We start from the raw sequence: 14,867 nt of genomic DNA on the forward strand, positions 1-14,867 counted from the left end.
CCTTCACAACCACCATATTCCCTAAGGCTCAAACTTTTGAAATCTTCCCCAGAGCTGGAACCACTCTCTCCTGTTTCTGAAGATGCCTTGCAAAAGGGATACCAGAAACAAATACTGAGGTGTCTCCCTCACCAATGGTTTATACAGAGCTAAGATTACCTCTCTATTTCTGATCACATTGTTCCACTTAGGTATCTCAGCATCTCATTAGTCCTTTTTGGAAAGTTCTGTTCCATCACTTATTCTCTCTGACCTATAAATCCTTTCCCAAGCCACTGCTTTACATGTCACCTCCACAGTGCAGGGAGCCCTGGGAGGCCTGAGGTGTAGGTTACTCACCATCTGAAAGGACCAGCGTGCCTGTGGCAGACCAGTTGAAACAGTTAATTCATCAGCCTTCGTGACTGCTCAGTCAGGTAGAAATAGATGCTTTGAAAATACACGAAATTTATTTCTCCTCCCTCTCTGCAAAGGCAGGACTTTGAAAGGGAGTATTAATTAAATAAGTAATCTACGTGATTGCTGCTGGCTTTTACAAGCACAGTGGCCTGGGAGTGTCACGGGGCACATGAGCACAGGCAGGAAGAAGTTGTCACGAGGCGACTTACCAGTGGCACCAGTGAAAGCTGAATGGGCAAGCTGATCTGATGGAGCTCTGGGGTTCACAAGGTAAGGAAATCTGGGCAAGAAGGACATAGCAAGTCCAAAGATGCATCAGTAAAGAAATGAGGGTAAGGTTTGTTATTTTTGTTGGTTTTACTTCCACATGTTGTCCAAATAAAGAATAGTTTGTTTTATTATCCAGCTCAAATTCAATATGAACACGTATTGTATCTTGAAGACTTTAGAGATAAATTCACGTTGTGTGTTTGAAGCAACTCAACTGTTTCATTGTCTGCTCTCCTAAATACCAAGACTTGGAATTCAGGTCTAGTGTCGAATTTGGTTCTGCACTAGCTCTTGCACACACTCTCACTTTCTTCTCTCCAATATATGGACAGAAAAAGTAATTCCTGACTGCAGTACAAATGTCTCTCAGATGGATAGATGACAATACAAACATTAATTTTGCTACTGAAGAGTATGTAGCTGGCATACAGGAAAACTACAATTAATAAAAACAATCCCTTTCACTGAGAAGCAAGTGTGCCTAAGTAATTTAATCTTTACATACCTACACTTACGTAATAAATTTATCAAACTATTACCAACCAATGGGAAAAGGAGGTATCATGAAAAGTGCCTGTGGTCCATCAGAATATTTTTTTAAAAACCCTTTTTTCCTCCCACCTTTTTTTGACACTGTTGAAGGTGCTAATAGATGTACCCAGAACCAGCCTGACTCCAGTTGGGGCCAGCAGGTTACTGCTATGGTCTGAAGTGTGAGCTCTTTCTGAAGGCAAAATCTGGGGCCTCTTCACACGGGAAGGATCTCCACTGTACAGGGGAGGAATGGGACATGAAGGTCCCCAGGAGTTTTTAGGTAGCAACTGAACTAGTACCTGCGTGTAATTCTTGTTGCACATGTAGTGTGAATCATTAAGAGTCAAACACTAATCTATAGACTACCCTTGTCATCCATAAAGCAGAGCAGTGCTAAGAAGGCCATAACACAATGGGAGACAAAGCCTTTGATTCTGTCACCAGTTTCATTTGGTCCTTTAGAAGCTGTTGCCTCACCACTGTTATGAAATAGACTGGTGGCTTCATCCAGGGTACTACTAAAATACAGCTCCATCTTAGAAAAACAATTTTGCACCCTGTACTTCGCACACGAGGTCAAGTAGGCCAAGGAATGACTTGAGAGGAAACTCTTCTGCCCAATTTGTGGGAATTCACCCAGAAACCTCCCGAGAAATTTTAGCTGTGAAAATGAAGCTCATGCTGCCATATTATAGGTTGGAAATTTCTGTTGGAGAGAGGAAATCACCTTTTGGGCTGATCTTTGTCATGACCATCGTATCATCAGAAAATTAAAATACTTGCACTTGAACAGGAGTATTATTTCACACTGTTATTGCAGGCTGAGGCCATGCTTCTTCCCATTCCTTGCTGAAACGCAGGTAGTAAGGGAATGCCAATAACCTCTCTCGCTGCTTCAAAGAGCGTTCCAATAAGGTATAAAGCCTATCAACAGTATTAGATAAAAGTTCAAAGCGGCCTTGGAAAGTCTAAGTGAGAGAAACTATGCCTTCCCAGCAGTCTGAAATCTAATGTCAGCGTTAAGGCCTCTATCAACAGTCTTAAAGTACGGATGGGGTCTTCAGGAGCATTAACTTCAGTATCATTTCACAAAAATATGTTTCTAGAGAAAGAATCAATATATTAATTTCCCCTAAGGAGAAAATCTATGCAGGGAACAAAGCACAAATTTCATGAGCTGCTGTGGTTATTTGGTTAAGAAAAAGAGGTGACTGGAGATGGTGAAACCAGTGGCTAAGAGAATTAGTTATCTCGCATGGACGTGGTATTTGGTAAAGCTTGGGTTGCCCATTTCAGGGGCAGGGGCCACCCAGAGCTCCCAGCTGGAGCTGTGGATACTCATGGCCTTGAAAAGCCAACCTGCTTCCTGAAAGGGAGTGCTTACAGCAGTCCCTGCCCCAAGACACGGCCACAAACCCCTGTGCTCTCATGGCTGTTAAATACCCACCTATGCTTTGAAGAGCAAAGGGAGGTGGCTCACCTGTTCCAAATCATGACAGGAATCAGGGGGTCCATGCAGCTGCAGCTTTTCCCAGCCCACTCCATCACACCTGTGACAAGGGAGCTGAGCCACAGAGAGCCAGCAGCAGCACCCAGCAGGTACCTTCTGCAGCTCATTTCCAAGCAGAACCAGGAATAACCTCTTCCTGCCTCTTTGTGGATAACCATGAACGTGCTGGACTGAGCTCAGAGCCAGCCTGCCTTCAGTCTGAGATGTTCTGTGCAGCTTTTCAGCGCTGGAGCCTCCTTGGGCTTGTAGGACTCTCTTCCAGAGAACCAAGTAGAAGAAAAGCTAACTTCGGTGAGTCCCTGGTTGCTTCAGCTTTGTAGATAGCATGGGGGAGGCAGTGGGAGAGACAGCAGGGTTGCTACTAAGTGAAAGCTTTAATTCTCATTGAGGTTTGTCATCGTGGTGTTAGTAGAGTTCAACACACAGTTAGATATATTCCACAGGCTGTCACAAGCTGCAGGTCATTCCTTTTTTTTTTTTTTTTAAATTTATTTTTAACTTAAAGAATCTGATATCATAGTTCAGAATATTCTCCCCAAAGCAGTGCTGCCAGGAGAGCTCAACAGCTCCTGGCCCTGTATTGATTTCACAGTATCAAAATGTTTCTAGAAACAGCTACCGAAATACACATGCAGTATTATTATTATCTTTGAAAAGCTTACTGAAAGGGATGAGCTCTGAAAATAAGCATTTGGGAATCTCCTGCAAGCACAATGCCACCACATCTAAGGTGTAAATGTCTGAGGGACTCCCTCTTGCTTGGATTCCAAAGTTACACACTTTCTTTGCAAACTGAGTGCCTCTTCATTTTTCATAACAAAGTTTTCTTACATCCGGAAGAAGAAATGTTAGGTAAAACTTTACCAACTGCTACTGCATGCACTTGTAACGCATTATGTGACAGCTTATTTTAGAACGGTGATGCTTTAAATGCACAGATCTAATTATCACTAGGAATATCTCTATGGAGACAAAAAGCTAGATGAACGTGGTGTGGGCGGTTCTGTCCTGCTGCAGAAACAGAGGATGCAATAGATGGACATCTAGGCTTTTCACTCCATTTGTATTCAGTTCCCACTGGGAATGGAGCACTCCTAAAATATTCCTGGGCTGATTTATTATCAAATCTGTCGGAATTCACAGAAAGGTGGGAGGAATAGTTGAGAGCAAATGTCATTCAAGACAGGGAAAAGTTATTTGTATTAACAAGGGGGTGTGCTGTGTATAATATGATGTGTATATGAATACTGAAATACTGACAGAACTGGAGAAGTTAAATTAGGCACTTTTGGTTTTCACCCATTTAATTTCACCTTTCAGTGACAGCATTGCTCAAGCTCTCTCCTCATGTTGATTAGAAGGGGAAAAAAATAGTAGGATAACATATAACAGTGTGGTCATTTGATTCCTGCCTTAGCAAGTTGAGGGTAAAGAGAGATGCTTCCAATCTCTAGGTAATCACACTGAGAATCATAGTGTGAGTCTCAATGAGCCACACAAGATTTTAACTAAATTCTGCAAAAAAAAAAGAGCTCTTAATTAAGAATATCCAGCCAGTACAGTCCGGGTTAATTGATGATTCTGAAAGATATAAAGATAAAAGATATAAACCCACCCTTTTCAGGGTGTAACCCAATCTCTACTTATCAAAGATGAGACCTTTAACAAATATTCTCTTCTCCTGCCCCCCCCCCCCCCCAATATGCAGTCTATTTTCTGGAGGAAAAAACCCTGTACGCCTTCCTAGAATATATGTTTTGTTGGAATGTGGATAGCTTTTGCAATTTTACTTTTTCTTTCAAAAGTAATTTCATTATCTAAGGCTATCTTTGTTCAAAGTAAATAGACTGTCTCTAGGAATTACCCAGCAGTACAGCTCTCCTAATAGGGACCTACATGGCAAGAGTTTCCACTGGAGAAGCTGCAGTGCTCAGTCCATCTGGTGATCCATGACTGAACTGATCCCTGAACTCTTTAGACTAGGTGAGACCAGTATTACCAGTAAACCAACTGGCCAGCCAAGGTTGATTTAAAGGTATGAATCCTGGTCAGGGCTTGCTGTGAAGATGATCTGCTTTCATTTTATGGCATGCAGTCATGATTTGAAAACATTGAGAGACGACAACGTGCTACTTCTTTGGGTATTTTTTTTTGCCAAGTTCACAACTTTGTCTGCTAGAACTCGGGGTTTATTTCCAATATGATGCTTCATCCTCCAAGCAGTGGATCTAGCTACATCTGCTGGATCTTTTCTGTCTTTTAATTTCACTACTCTGTAAATTGACTTGCATCTTGATCTGTCTCCTTTCTGATAAACTAAATAGTCTGCATCCTTCACAACCACCATATTCCCTAAGGCTCAAACTTTTGAAATCTTCCCCAGAGCTGGAACCACTCTCTCCTGTTTCTGAAGATGCCTTGCAAAAGGGATACCAGAAACAAATACTGAGGTGTCTCCCTCACCAATGGTTTATACAGAGCTAAGATTACCTCTCTATTTCTGATCACATTGTTCCACTTAGGTATCTCAGCATCTCATTAGTCCTTTTTGGAAAGTTCTGTTCCATCACTTATTCTCTCTGACCTATAAATCCTTTCCCAAGCCACTGCTTTACATGTCACCTCCACAGTGCAGGGAGCCCTGGGAGGCCTGAGGTGTAGGTTACTCACCATCTGAAAGGACCAGCGTGCCTGTGGCAGACCAGTTGAAACAGTTAATTCATCAGCCTTCGTGACTGCTCAGTCAGGTAGAAATAGATGCTTTGAAAATACACGAAATTTATTTCTCCTCCCTCTCTGCAAAGGCAGGACTTTGAAAGGGAGTATTAATTAAATAAGTAATCTACGTGATTGCTGCTGGCTTTTACAAGCACAGTGGCCTGGGAGTGTCACGGGGCACATGAGCACAGGCAGGAAGAAGTTGTCACGAGGCGACTTACCAGTGGCACCAGTGAAAGCTGAATGGGCAAGCTGATCTGATGGAGCTCTGGGGTTCACAAGGTAAGGAAATCTGGGCAAGAAGGACATAGCAAGTCCAAAGATGCATCAGTAAAGAAATGAGGGTAAGGTTTGTTATTTTTGTTGGTTTTACTTCCACATGTTGTCCAAATAAAGAATAGTTTGTTTTATTATCCAGCTCAAATTCAATATGAACACGTATTGTATCTTGAAGACTTTAGAGATAAATTCACGTTGTGTGTTTGAAGCAACTCAACTGTTTCATTGTCTGCTCTCCTAAATACCAAGACTTGGAATTCAGGTCTAGTGTCGAATTTGGTTCTGCACTAGCTCTTGCACACACTCTCACTTTCTTCTCTCCAATATATGGACAGAAAAAGTAATTCCTGACTGCAGTACAAATGTCTCTCAGATGGATAGATGACAATACAAACATTAATTTTGCTACTGAAGAGTATGTAGCTGGCATACAGGAAAACTACAATTAATAAAAACAATCCCTTTCACTGAGAAGCAAGTGTGCCTAAGTAATTTAATCTTTACATACCTACACTTACGTAATAAATTTATCAAACTATTACCAACCAATGGGAAAAGGAGGTATCATGAAAAGTGCCTGTGGTCCATCAGAATATTTTTTTAAAAACCCTTTTTTCCTCCCACCTTTTTTTGACACTGTTGAAGGTGCTAATAGATGTACCCAGAACCAGCCTGACTCCAGTTGGGGCCAGCAGGTTACTGCTATGGTCTGAAGTGTGAGCTCTTTCTGAAGGCAAAATCTGGGGCCTCTTCACACGGGAAGGATCTCCACTGTACAGGGGAGGAATGGGACATGAAGGTCCCCAGGAGTTTTTAGGTAGCAACTGAACTAGTACCTGCGTGTAATTCTTGTTGCACATGTAGTGTGAATCATTAAGAGTCAAACACTAATCTATAGACTACCCTTGTCATCCATAAAGCAGAGCAGTGCTAAGAAGGCCATAACACAATGGGAGACAAAGCCTTTGATTCTGTCACCAGTTTCATTTGGTCCTTTAGAAGCTGTTGCCTCACCACTGTTATGAAATAGACTGGTGGCTTCATCCAGGGTACTACTAAAATACAGCTCCATCTTAGAAAAACAATTTTGCACCCTGTACTTCGCACACGAGGTCAAGTAGGCCAAGGAATGACTTGAGAGGAAACTCTTCTGCCCAATTTGTGGGAATTCACCCAGAAACCTCCCGAGAAATTTTAGCTGTGAAAATGAAGCTCATGCTGCCATATTATAGGTTGGAAATTTCTGTTGGAGAGAGGAAATCACCTTTTGGGCTGATCTTTGTCATGACCATCGTATCATCAGAAAATTAAAATACTTGCACTTGAACAGGAGTATTATTTCACACTGTTATTGCAGGCTGAGGCCATGCTTCTTCCCATTCCTTGCTGAAACGCAGGTAGTAAGGGAATGCCAATAACCTCTCTCGCTGCTTCAAAGAGCGTTCCAATAAGGTATAAAGCCTATCAACAGTATTAGATAAAAGTTCAAAGCGGCCTTGGAAAGTCTAAGTGAGAGAAACTATGCCTTCCCAGCAGTCTGAAATCTAATGTCAGCGTTAAGGCCTCTATCAACAGTCTTAAAGTACGGATGGGGTCTTCAGGAGCATTAACTTCAGTATCATTTCACAAAAATATGTTTCTAGAGAAAGAATCAATATATTAATTTCCCCTAAGGAGAAAATCTATGCAGGGAACAAAGCACAAATTTCATGAGCTGCTGTGGTTATTTGGTTAAGAAAAAGAGGTGACTGGAGATGGTGAAACCAGTGGCTAAGAGAATTAGTTATCTCGCATGGACGTGGTATTTGGTAAAGCTTGGGTTGCCCATTTCAGGGGCAGGGGCCACCCAGAGCTCCCAGCTGGAGCTGTGGATACTCATGGCCTTGAAAAGCCAACCTGCTTCCTGAAAGGGAGTGCTTACAGCAGTCCCTGCCCCAAGACACGGCCACAAACCCCTGTGCTCTCATGGCTGTTAAATACCCACCTATGCTTTGAAGAGCAAAGGGAGGTGGCTCACCTGTTCCAAATCATGACAGGAATCAGGGGGTCCATGCAGCTGCAGCTTTTCCCAGCCCACTCCATCACACCTGTGACAAGGGAGCTGAGCCACAGAGAGCCAGCAGCAGCACCCAGCAGGTACCTTCTGCAGCTCATTTCCAAGCAGAACCAGGAATAACCTCTTCCTGCCTCTTTGTGGATAACCATGAACGTGCTGGACTGAGCTCAGAGCCAGCCTGCCTTCAGTCTGAGATGTTCTGTGCAGCTTTTCAGCGCTGGAGCCTCCTTGGGCTTGTAGGACTCTCTTCCAGAGAACCAAGTAGAAGAAAAGCTAACTTCGGTGAGTCCCTGGTTGCTTCAGCTTTGTAGATAGCATGGGGGAGGCAGTGGGAGAGACAGCAGGGTTGCTACTAAGTGAAAGCTTTAATTCTCATTGAGGTTTGTCATCGTGGTGTTAGTAGAGTTCAACACACAGTTAGATATATTCCACAGGCTGTCACAAGCTGCAGGTCATTCCTTTTTTTTTTTTTTTTAAATTTATTTTTAACTTAAAGAATCTGATATCATAGTTCAGAATATTCTCCCCAAAGCAGTGCTGCCAGGAGAGCTCAACAGCTCCTGGCCCTGTATTGATTTCACAGTATCAAAATGTTTCTAGAAACAGCTACCGAAATACACATGCAGTATTATTATTATCTTTGAAAAGCTTACTGAAAGGGATGAGCTCTGAAAATAAGCATTTGGGAATCTCCTGCAAGCACAATGCCACCACATCTAAGGTGTAAATGTCTGAGGGACTCCCTCTTGCTTGGATTCCAAAGTTACACACTTTCTTTGCAAACTGAGTGCCTCTTCATTTTTCATAACAAAGTTTTCTTACATCCGGAAGAAGAAATGTTAGGTAAAACTTTACCAACTGCTACTGCATGCACTTGTAACGCATTATGTGACAGCTTATTTTAGAACGGTGATGCTTTAAATGCACAGATCTAATTATCACTAGGAATATCTCTATGGAGACAAAAAGCTAGATGAACGTGGTGTGGGCGGTTCTGTCCTGCTGCAGAAACAGAGGATGCAATAGATGGACATCTAGGCTTTTCACTCCATTTGTATTCAGTTCCCACTGGGAATGGAGCACTCCTAAAATATTCCTGGGCTGATTTATTATCAAATCTGTCGGAATTCACAGAAAGGTGGGAGGAATAGTTGAGAGCAAATGTCATTCAAGACAGGGAAAAGTTATTTGTATTAACAAGGGGGGTGTGCTGTGTATAATATGATGTGTATGTGAATACTGAAATACTGACAAAACTGGAGAAGTTAAACTAGGCACTTTTGGCTTTCACCCATTTAATTTCACCTTTCAGTGACAGCATTGCTCAAGCTCTCTCCTCATGTTGATTAGAAGGGGAAAAAAATAGTAGGATAACATATAACAGTGTGGTCATTTGATTCCTGCCTTAGCAAGTTGAGGGTAAAGAGAGATGCTTCCAATCTCTAGGTAATCACACTGAGAATCATAGTGTGAGTCTCAATGAGCCACAAGATTTTGCCGAGGTCAAGATTTAACTAAATTCTGCAAAATAAAAGAGATCTTAATTAAGAATATCCAGCCAGTCCAGGTTAATTAATGATTCTGAAAGATTACTGATATAAACCCACCCTTTTCAGGTTGTAACCCAAGCTCTACTTATCAAAGATGAGACCTTTAACAAATATTCCCCCCCCTCCCCAAAAAACAATTTCTTGTGTGTTCTTCTAAATCACCTGCTGATGATCAAATCCAGCAATGGGTTTACAAACTGTAGATCACAAATTTCAGGCTGTACATCACTCACTATATTTCTATATCCTAATAGCAAATGAATGCATGGCCTCTCAAATTTGCTTCATTTACATTTTTTCCTTGTCTTTTTTGGTGGGTAATAGTCCCCGTTATATTCACAGGGTCAGCTTCAATCCTGGCCAAAGTACATTCCACAGCTGAAGTCAAATACATTTGCAAACGTGATTAATTTTTCTTATTATTACTGATTACTTTCATTGATCAATACTTTCACTGGTGCATACCACTAATACATTTAAATGTCAATGTGGGGATTAATTATCCTGAATTATTTCCTTTCAAATATCATAATTATATTTTTCCTGAGGTTTTGGGATATATACATAAACTTACGGCTAGATTTGTCTTTAAAATTGTCCAGAATCATTTGTACAAAACCTCATAAGCATAAAATACTTTAGAAGTATTACATATTTTGTAAAAAGTCTTTAAAAGTAGAAAAGTAATAAAAATGAAAATATTTAATCGTTTAAAAAACAAGCATCTTAAACCCCCTGTAATTTCTAAATCCAGTTACATGTGAGGTCTGAACAAAAAGAGTTTTCTCTAAACAATGAAAAATATTAACGATACAAGAGAAGATTCAATTATATAACTGTGTATTGTAATTCTCAATGATTTATAAAAGGCAAAATTCAGATATGCTACACAATAAATTATCATTAAGACGAGACTACAGTTTGGTCTAATAGAATCCCATGATTTAGAAATGGAAAAAGAAACCCTATTAGATTATAGAGTTAATTCCCTGCCAGTGCTGAGGTCACTGCTCTTTCACTCTTGGGCTTGTCTACTTGAAAACTGTTGGTAGAGTTGAAGAGTCCTCTCGAGCAGACAGAGCTATGGCAAGACAAGAGGAGCTCTGTGTTGACTTCGCCACTCCCGAAAAGGAATGACAACAGGTCTAGTGGGTACATCACCTTAATAAATAATTTTAAAGAAGAAAATTCTGCTAAGGTCTGGTCATAAACACCCCGAAATACACACCAGGATATGAATATTAAAGACCAGCCAAAGCCACAACAGTGCTCTGAAAGGCAACTAGTCCAAGTACAGTGGGAAGAACCTTGTAATGTACATGAACAAGTGAGGTTTTTCTGGACCTACAGCTATTGAGAAATTTCAGTTAACGCTGGTTTCAATGGGATCTACTCAGCATACCACTTTTAAGACTAAAACCATAGCTTGGGAGACAGTTTTATATTGAAGCTGAAATGCAGTGGGAGGAGAAAGGCTCGCTTACAAGTATTTAATTGCAGTAGCAGGAAGAGAGATGCATCAAACAGATTCATTCCCAAAAAGCCCCCAGCAACAGCATGTTGTGGGCAGAATGGGTACCAGACCCTTAAAAACTCTCCTTTCTCAGTCCTTGGGCAGAGGAGAAGGGGAGGGGGAGACGTGCTGCTATGCGTGCTGCGAGGGCTGCCATCCCACCACAACTGAGGTGTGCTGAAACCTCTCCATTGCCTCTAAGTGCAGGCTCAGAAACCTCATCTGCCTCTTTCTTCCATATTTCCCAGAGAAGTTTGGATTCTGTGGTCTCTTTTTCCTCCCAGTGATAAATCAGCTGCAAGGGATGTGTTTTCTGAAGAAGATGTCAGAGGGTGGAATAGACCTTAGGCTCCCTCAGCGTGGCACTTTCAGGCAGAGAAGAGCACGGATTTCAGCTGGGTGCATCCTGTTATCTGAGGGGGAGTCACAGAGGTAAAAGCTGACACCCCTGCCCTTTGAGGTGTGTTGATTTTTTCTCAGGGGCAGGTGTGCTAGTGATGCAATTTCTCCCCTTCCATAATAACAACTTCTTCTCTCACAGCAACCACAGGTTCCGCCCCCCCTAGAAATGACCGTGGGGCTTCAGGGATGCCTAACCTGATGCCACACAGTGCACCAAACCTGATTTTAAACACCACTTGTTTGCTCGCTGAGGTTATGAGTTGTCCCCAAACAATTTTCCCTCCTGAAAGCCATTCTGTTCGCTTTGCTGTGAGCACCTGGACCCCCGCTTTCCACCCTGGCACCGAAGTCCCACACAGATTAAAGGCCTGCAATGACAAGTCTCAAAATACCTGGGTGTCCCCATCGATGCTGGCATCCCCGTGCTGCTGATGGACCCAACCCCTTGTGCTTCAAGGAGCTGTGACAGAAAAAACTTGCTTCCAGTAGAGGGGCTTCTATTTGACCATTTAGCACCGCTAAACTGGGATTTGTGAGTTCAGCAAACTTGGCATTAACCACGCCACTGGCTGTTGGGCAAAGATACTAAAATTATTGCTTACCTTTAGTGGCTGCCTGCAAGAGAGTTGAGAAATAAGTTTTTTGTGTTACTATGTCAAGAGGCACAAACCACTTAATCACTTGTGTCATTGAGTTCAACTAACGATAGCAATAAAAAAGTATCAGCTACTGCTAATCAGTGCAGTTCCATGAGGATATGGTATTTAAAAACCCACATCAACCTGTTGTTCTAAAGAAATAGCTTCAAAATTTCCTTATTTGTTTGCCACAGTGTAATTTAAATTTTTTTTTTTGGTGATAGGAGTCCTGGGCCAGATAGTTGTCTCACCAGTATACAGCTTAAACAAATGAGATGTCACAGATGGAAAACTGATGGAAAAAAAGATATGAACAATTATAGAAGACAGATAAGCCATTAGCTTCTCCCGGGATCTAATGATATGGTCTGTAGGATCATTCGGGCTACAGCCATAATTAAAGCTGGTCCTGAGTCATTCTGTTGTTAACAAAATGTTAACAAAAAGGAAAAGAAAAAACTTTGGCATCCTCTGTGCAAGGGAGAAATAGTATGAGACTAATGTCTGACAGAGGTTAGGGCTGAAACCTACTTGAAATATAGGGCTATGAGAAAGAACTGGCATTTTATTACTATTTTATTTAATAGGCTGCTGTTTGGAAGCATAATCACATCTCGATAAAGGCCTGAACATGCCTTTCTGCACTGTGTCACCTGTGGGAAGGACATTATTCAGTTATGCTGATGTGTTATATTATTCTATTAATCCCATGTTTAAATTACTCAGCTATTTAAAACCACACTCTCTCTTTTTTAGACCTCCTCTTGATGAAGATGCTGGCAGCTGTATTTGCGCGTTGGTTTTTGTTTTCCAGTGGAAAACCACTATTTTGCGATACATGAAGTGCAGACCCCAACCCACATGTCCAGCTTGTTCAACCCATCTGAAAAGCTCCTTGCAAGGTAAGAAAGTCAGCTAGCCCAGTGCTGCCAGGAGGAGACCATTAAGACTGTTAATTGCTATCCTGAACCACTTTAAAATTACACACACAATTGCTTTTAAATGTTCCCAAAGGCTCATTCCTCATCAAGTAGTGCCGTCCATCCTCATGGAAGAAGGTGGCCTCCTTTTTGCCTACCCTCAATATTTTCAAGCAACAACCCAGCTTCTACTGGCTGACAACTACATATACACTTAATACTGGTTGGTTACACATAATACTTAATACTGGCAATACCAGGCTGGTCCCTGTTTTTGCCCAAGTTGACCAGAACTTTGCTTTCAGATTTTCTATGTTTGGCCCAAAATTTCACTATAATTTGTCTTCCCAATGGCTTTACCTCTGTGAGGCACCTTCTTCACATACAGTACTATAGAAATACTACTGCGGTGGCCAGAGCTAAGAAAAATGTTGATTTTTATAGCATTTTTTTTCTGTGTTTCACAAAAACAAATATTTAACTTATCAATGGCATCTGTTAATACGTAAAAAGCTGGATAAATAAACCTAATTGAGGCTAAATGTGTTCTGTAGCCTAGTGTACTCCTGAGGGGCTTTCTGTTATCTTTGAAGTGACTGGAGGGAGTGTGAGGTAAAAACCCAAATGCTAAATGTGTAGAGTTGACAGAACGATCCCTGTTCCAACATAGACTTTTAAAGTGTTAACTACTATTTTTTTAAATACTTTGGTGAAAATATATGATATATTTAGTTTTATTCCATTTGAAAGTCTGGTAAGTCTTTTTCAGAAAGCAAATTATTGCCGCTGCCTCACAGCTCCAATTTATTATCCAAAGTAATAACCTTGGCAAAAATGTCTATTATTTCAGCTCTTGAATAAGGACTCAGTTCACATGTCTAATGTCCTGTTTAAGAGAATTAGCAGAAACTCATCTCAATGTGGTTTCAAAAGAGGAAACTAAGCAGACAGCCTTGTTAATTTAGCATATAGACTTGGAATAAAGTACAACATCCATCATCTCTCAAAATTCAATTAAAAATTGGTCTTGTGTCTAAGGAGAAGCAGCCAATTTTCTTTTGGAAGCAGAGTCTTGGAAGATCACTAAAACCCTTAATGGTTCTTTCATTGTGGGAGCCAATAGGAAACAAAAAAAGCCAGTTTGGGAGTTCAAATTACCCCTTACATTAAAGGCTAGAACATGTGTAATCTTCAGGTCGGGCCCGTGGCTGTCGATGCCATGTTTTCTGTCACCACGGACACGTGGGGGATTCCAGCTGCACTTGTCCCCCTGTCCTTAAAACCCTCCCGTGTGCGGCTGTGCGCCGCAGCAGCCCTGAACAGGCTTTTGCATTCAGGGTGAAATACCCTTCCTTACCATATGGCGTGTATAGCTCTTATTCTCCCTCAGTAGGTTTCTACGTGTGATAAAAAGATGCTTGCAAACACACACTGAGATTTAATATCTGGGGAAAGGGAAGCCTGAAAATATGTTAACAAGATTTTCAGCATTAAACACAATTTTGTTTCAGATTTCAGCTGTTAAACATCTTAATTTGTTTTGCTTTTTACTCCAGTAACATAATGCTAATACACTCTGACAGCTTGTGACTCCACACCGAGGAGGTTTCGCAAACCAATCTCTTTACTTGAAATTTGATTTACAAAGTGCCTCAGTCCTTTAGCTGGGCGGCAGCAGTCACCGTCACAACACTTGTCATGGCTCGATCTAGGAGCACAATCTGGGCAGCTTTTCCTTGTTTGTTTATTTTCTTCTAGTGGAGGATTCACTGAGAGGAAAGAATCCTTTTAACCATTTCATGTCCTCATCTGTCAATAAGCTCAGTCCAGAAAATACTGTCATGCAACCCCTGCCACATCCCAAAGGAAATGGTGGATTTTTTGTTTTGCAACACACATTAAACTCTTGGTGCAGAATACAGGTAGCATCTATGCAGTTTAATTTTACAATATTTGTTTTGGATGAGTTGGTCTAACTGTTAATGCAGAAATCTTTCAGACTCCATGTTCTCCCTCCAGCCTCATCTAGCTTTGGGCTTCTCAAGTCTTATGAGGAGAGGCTGAGGGAGCTGGGGGTG

The sequence above is a fragment of the Calidris pugnax genome, unplaced genomic scaffold (genome assembly GCF_001431845.1).
Source record: "Calidris pugnax isolate Ruff unplaced genomic scaffold, ASM143184v1 scaffold349, whole genome shotgun sequence".
Classification (NCBI taxonomy): Eukaryota; Metazoa; Chordata; class Aves; order Charadriiformes; family Scolopacidae; genus Calidris; species Calidris pugnax.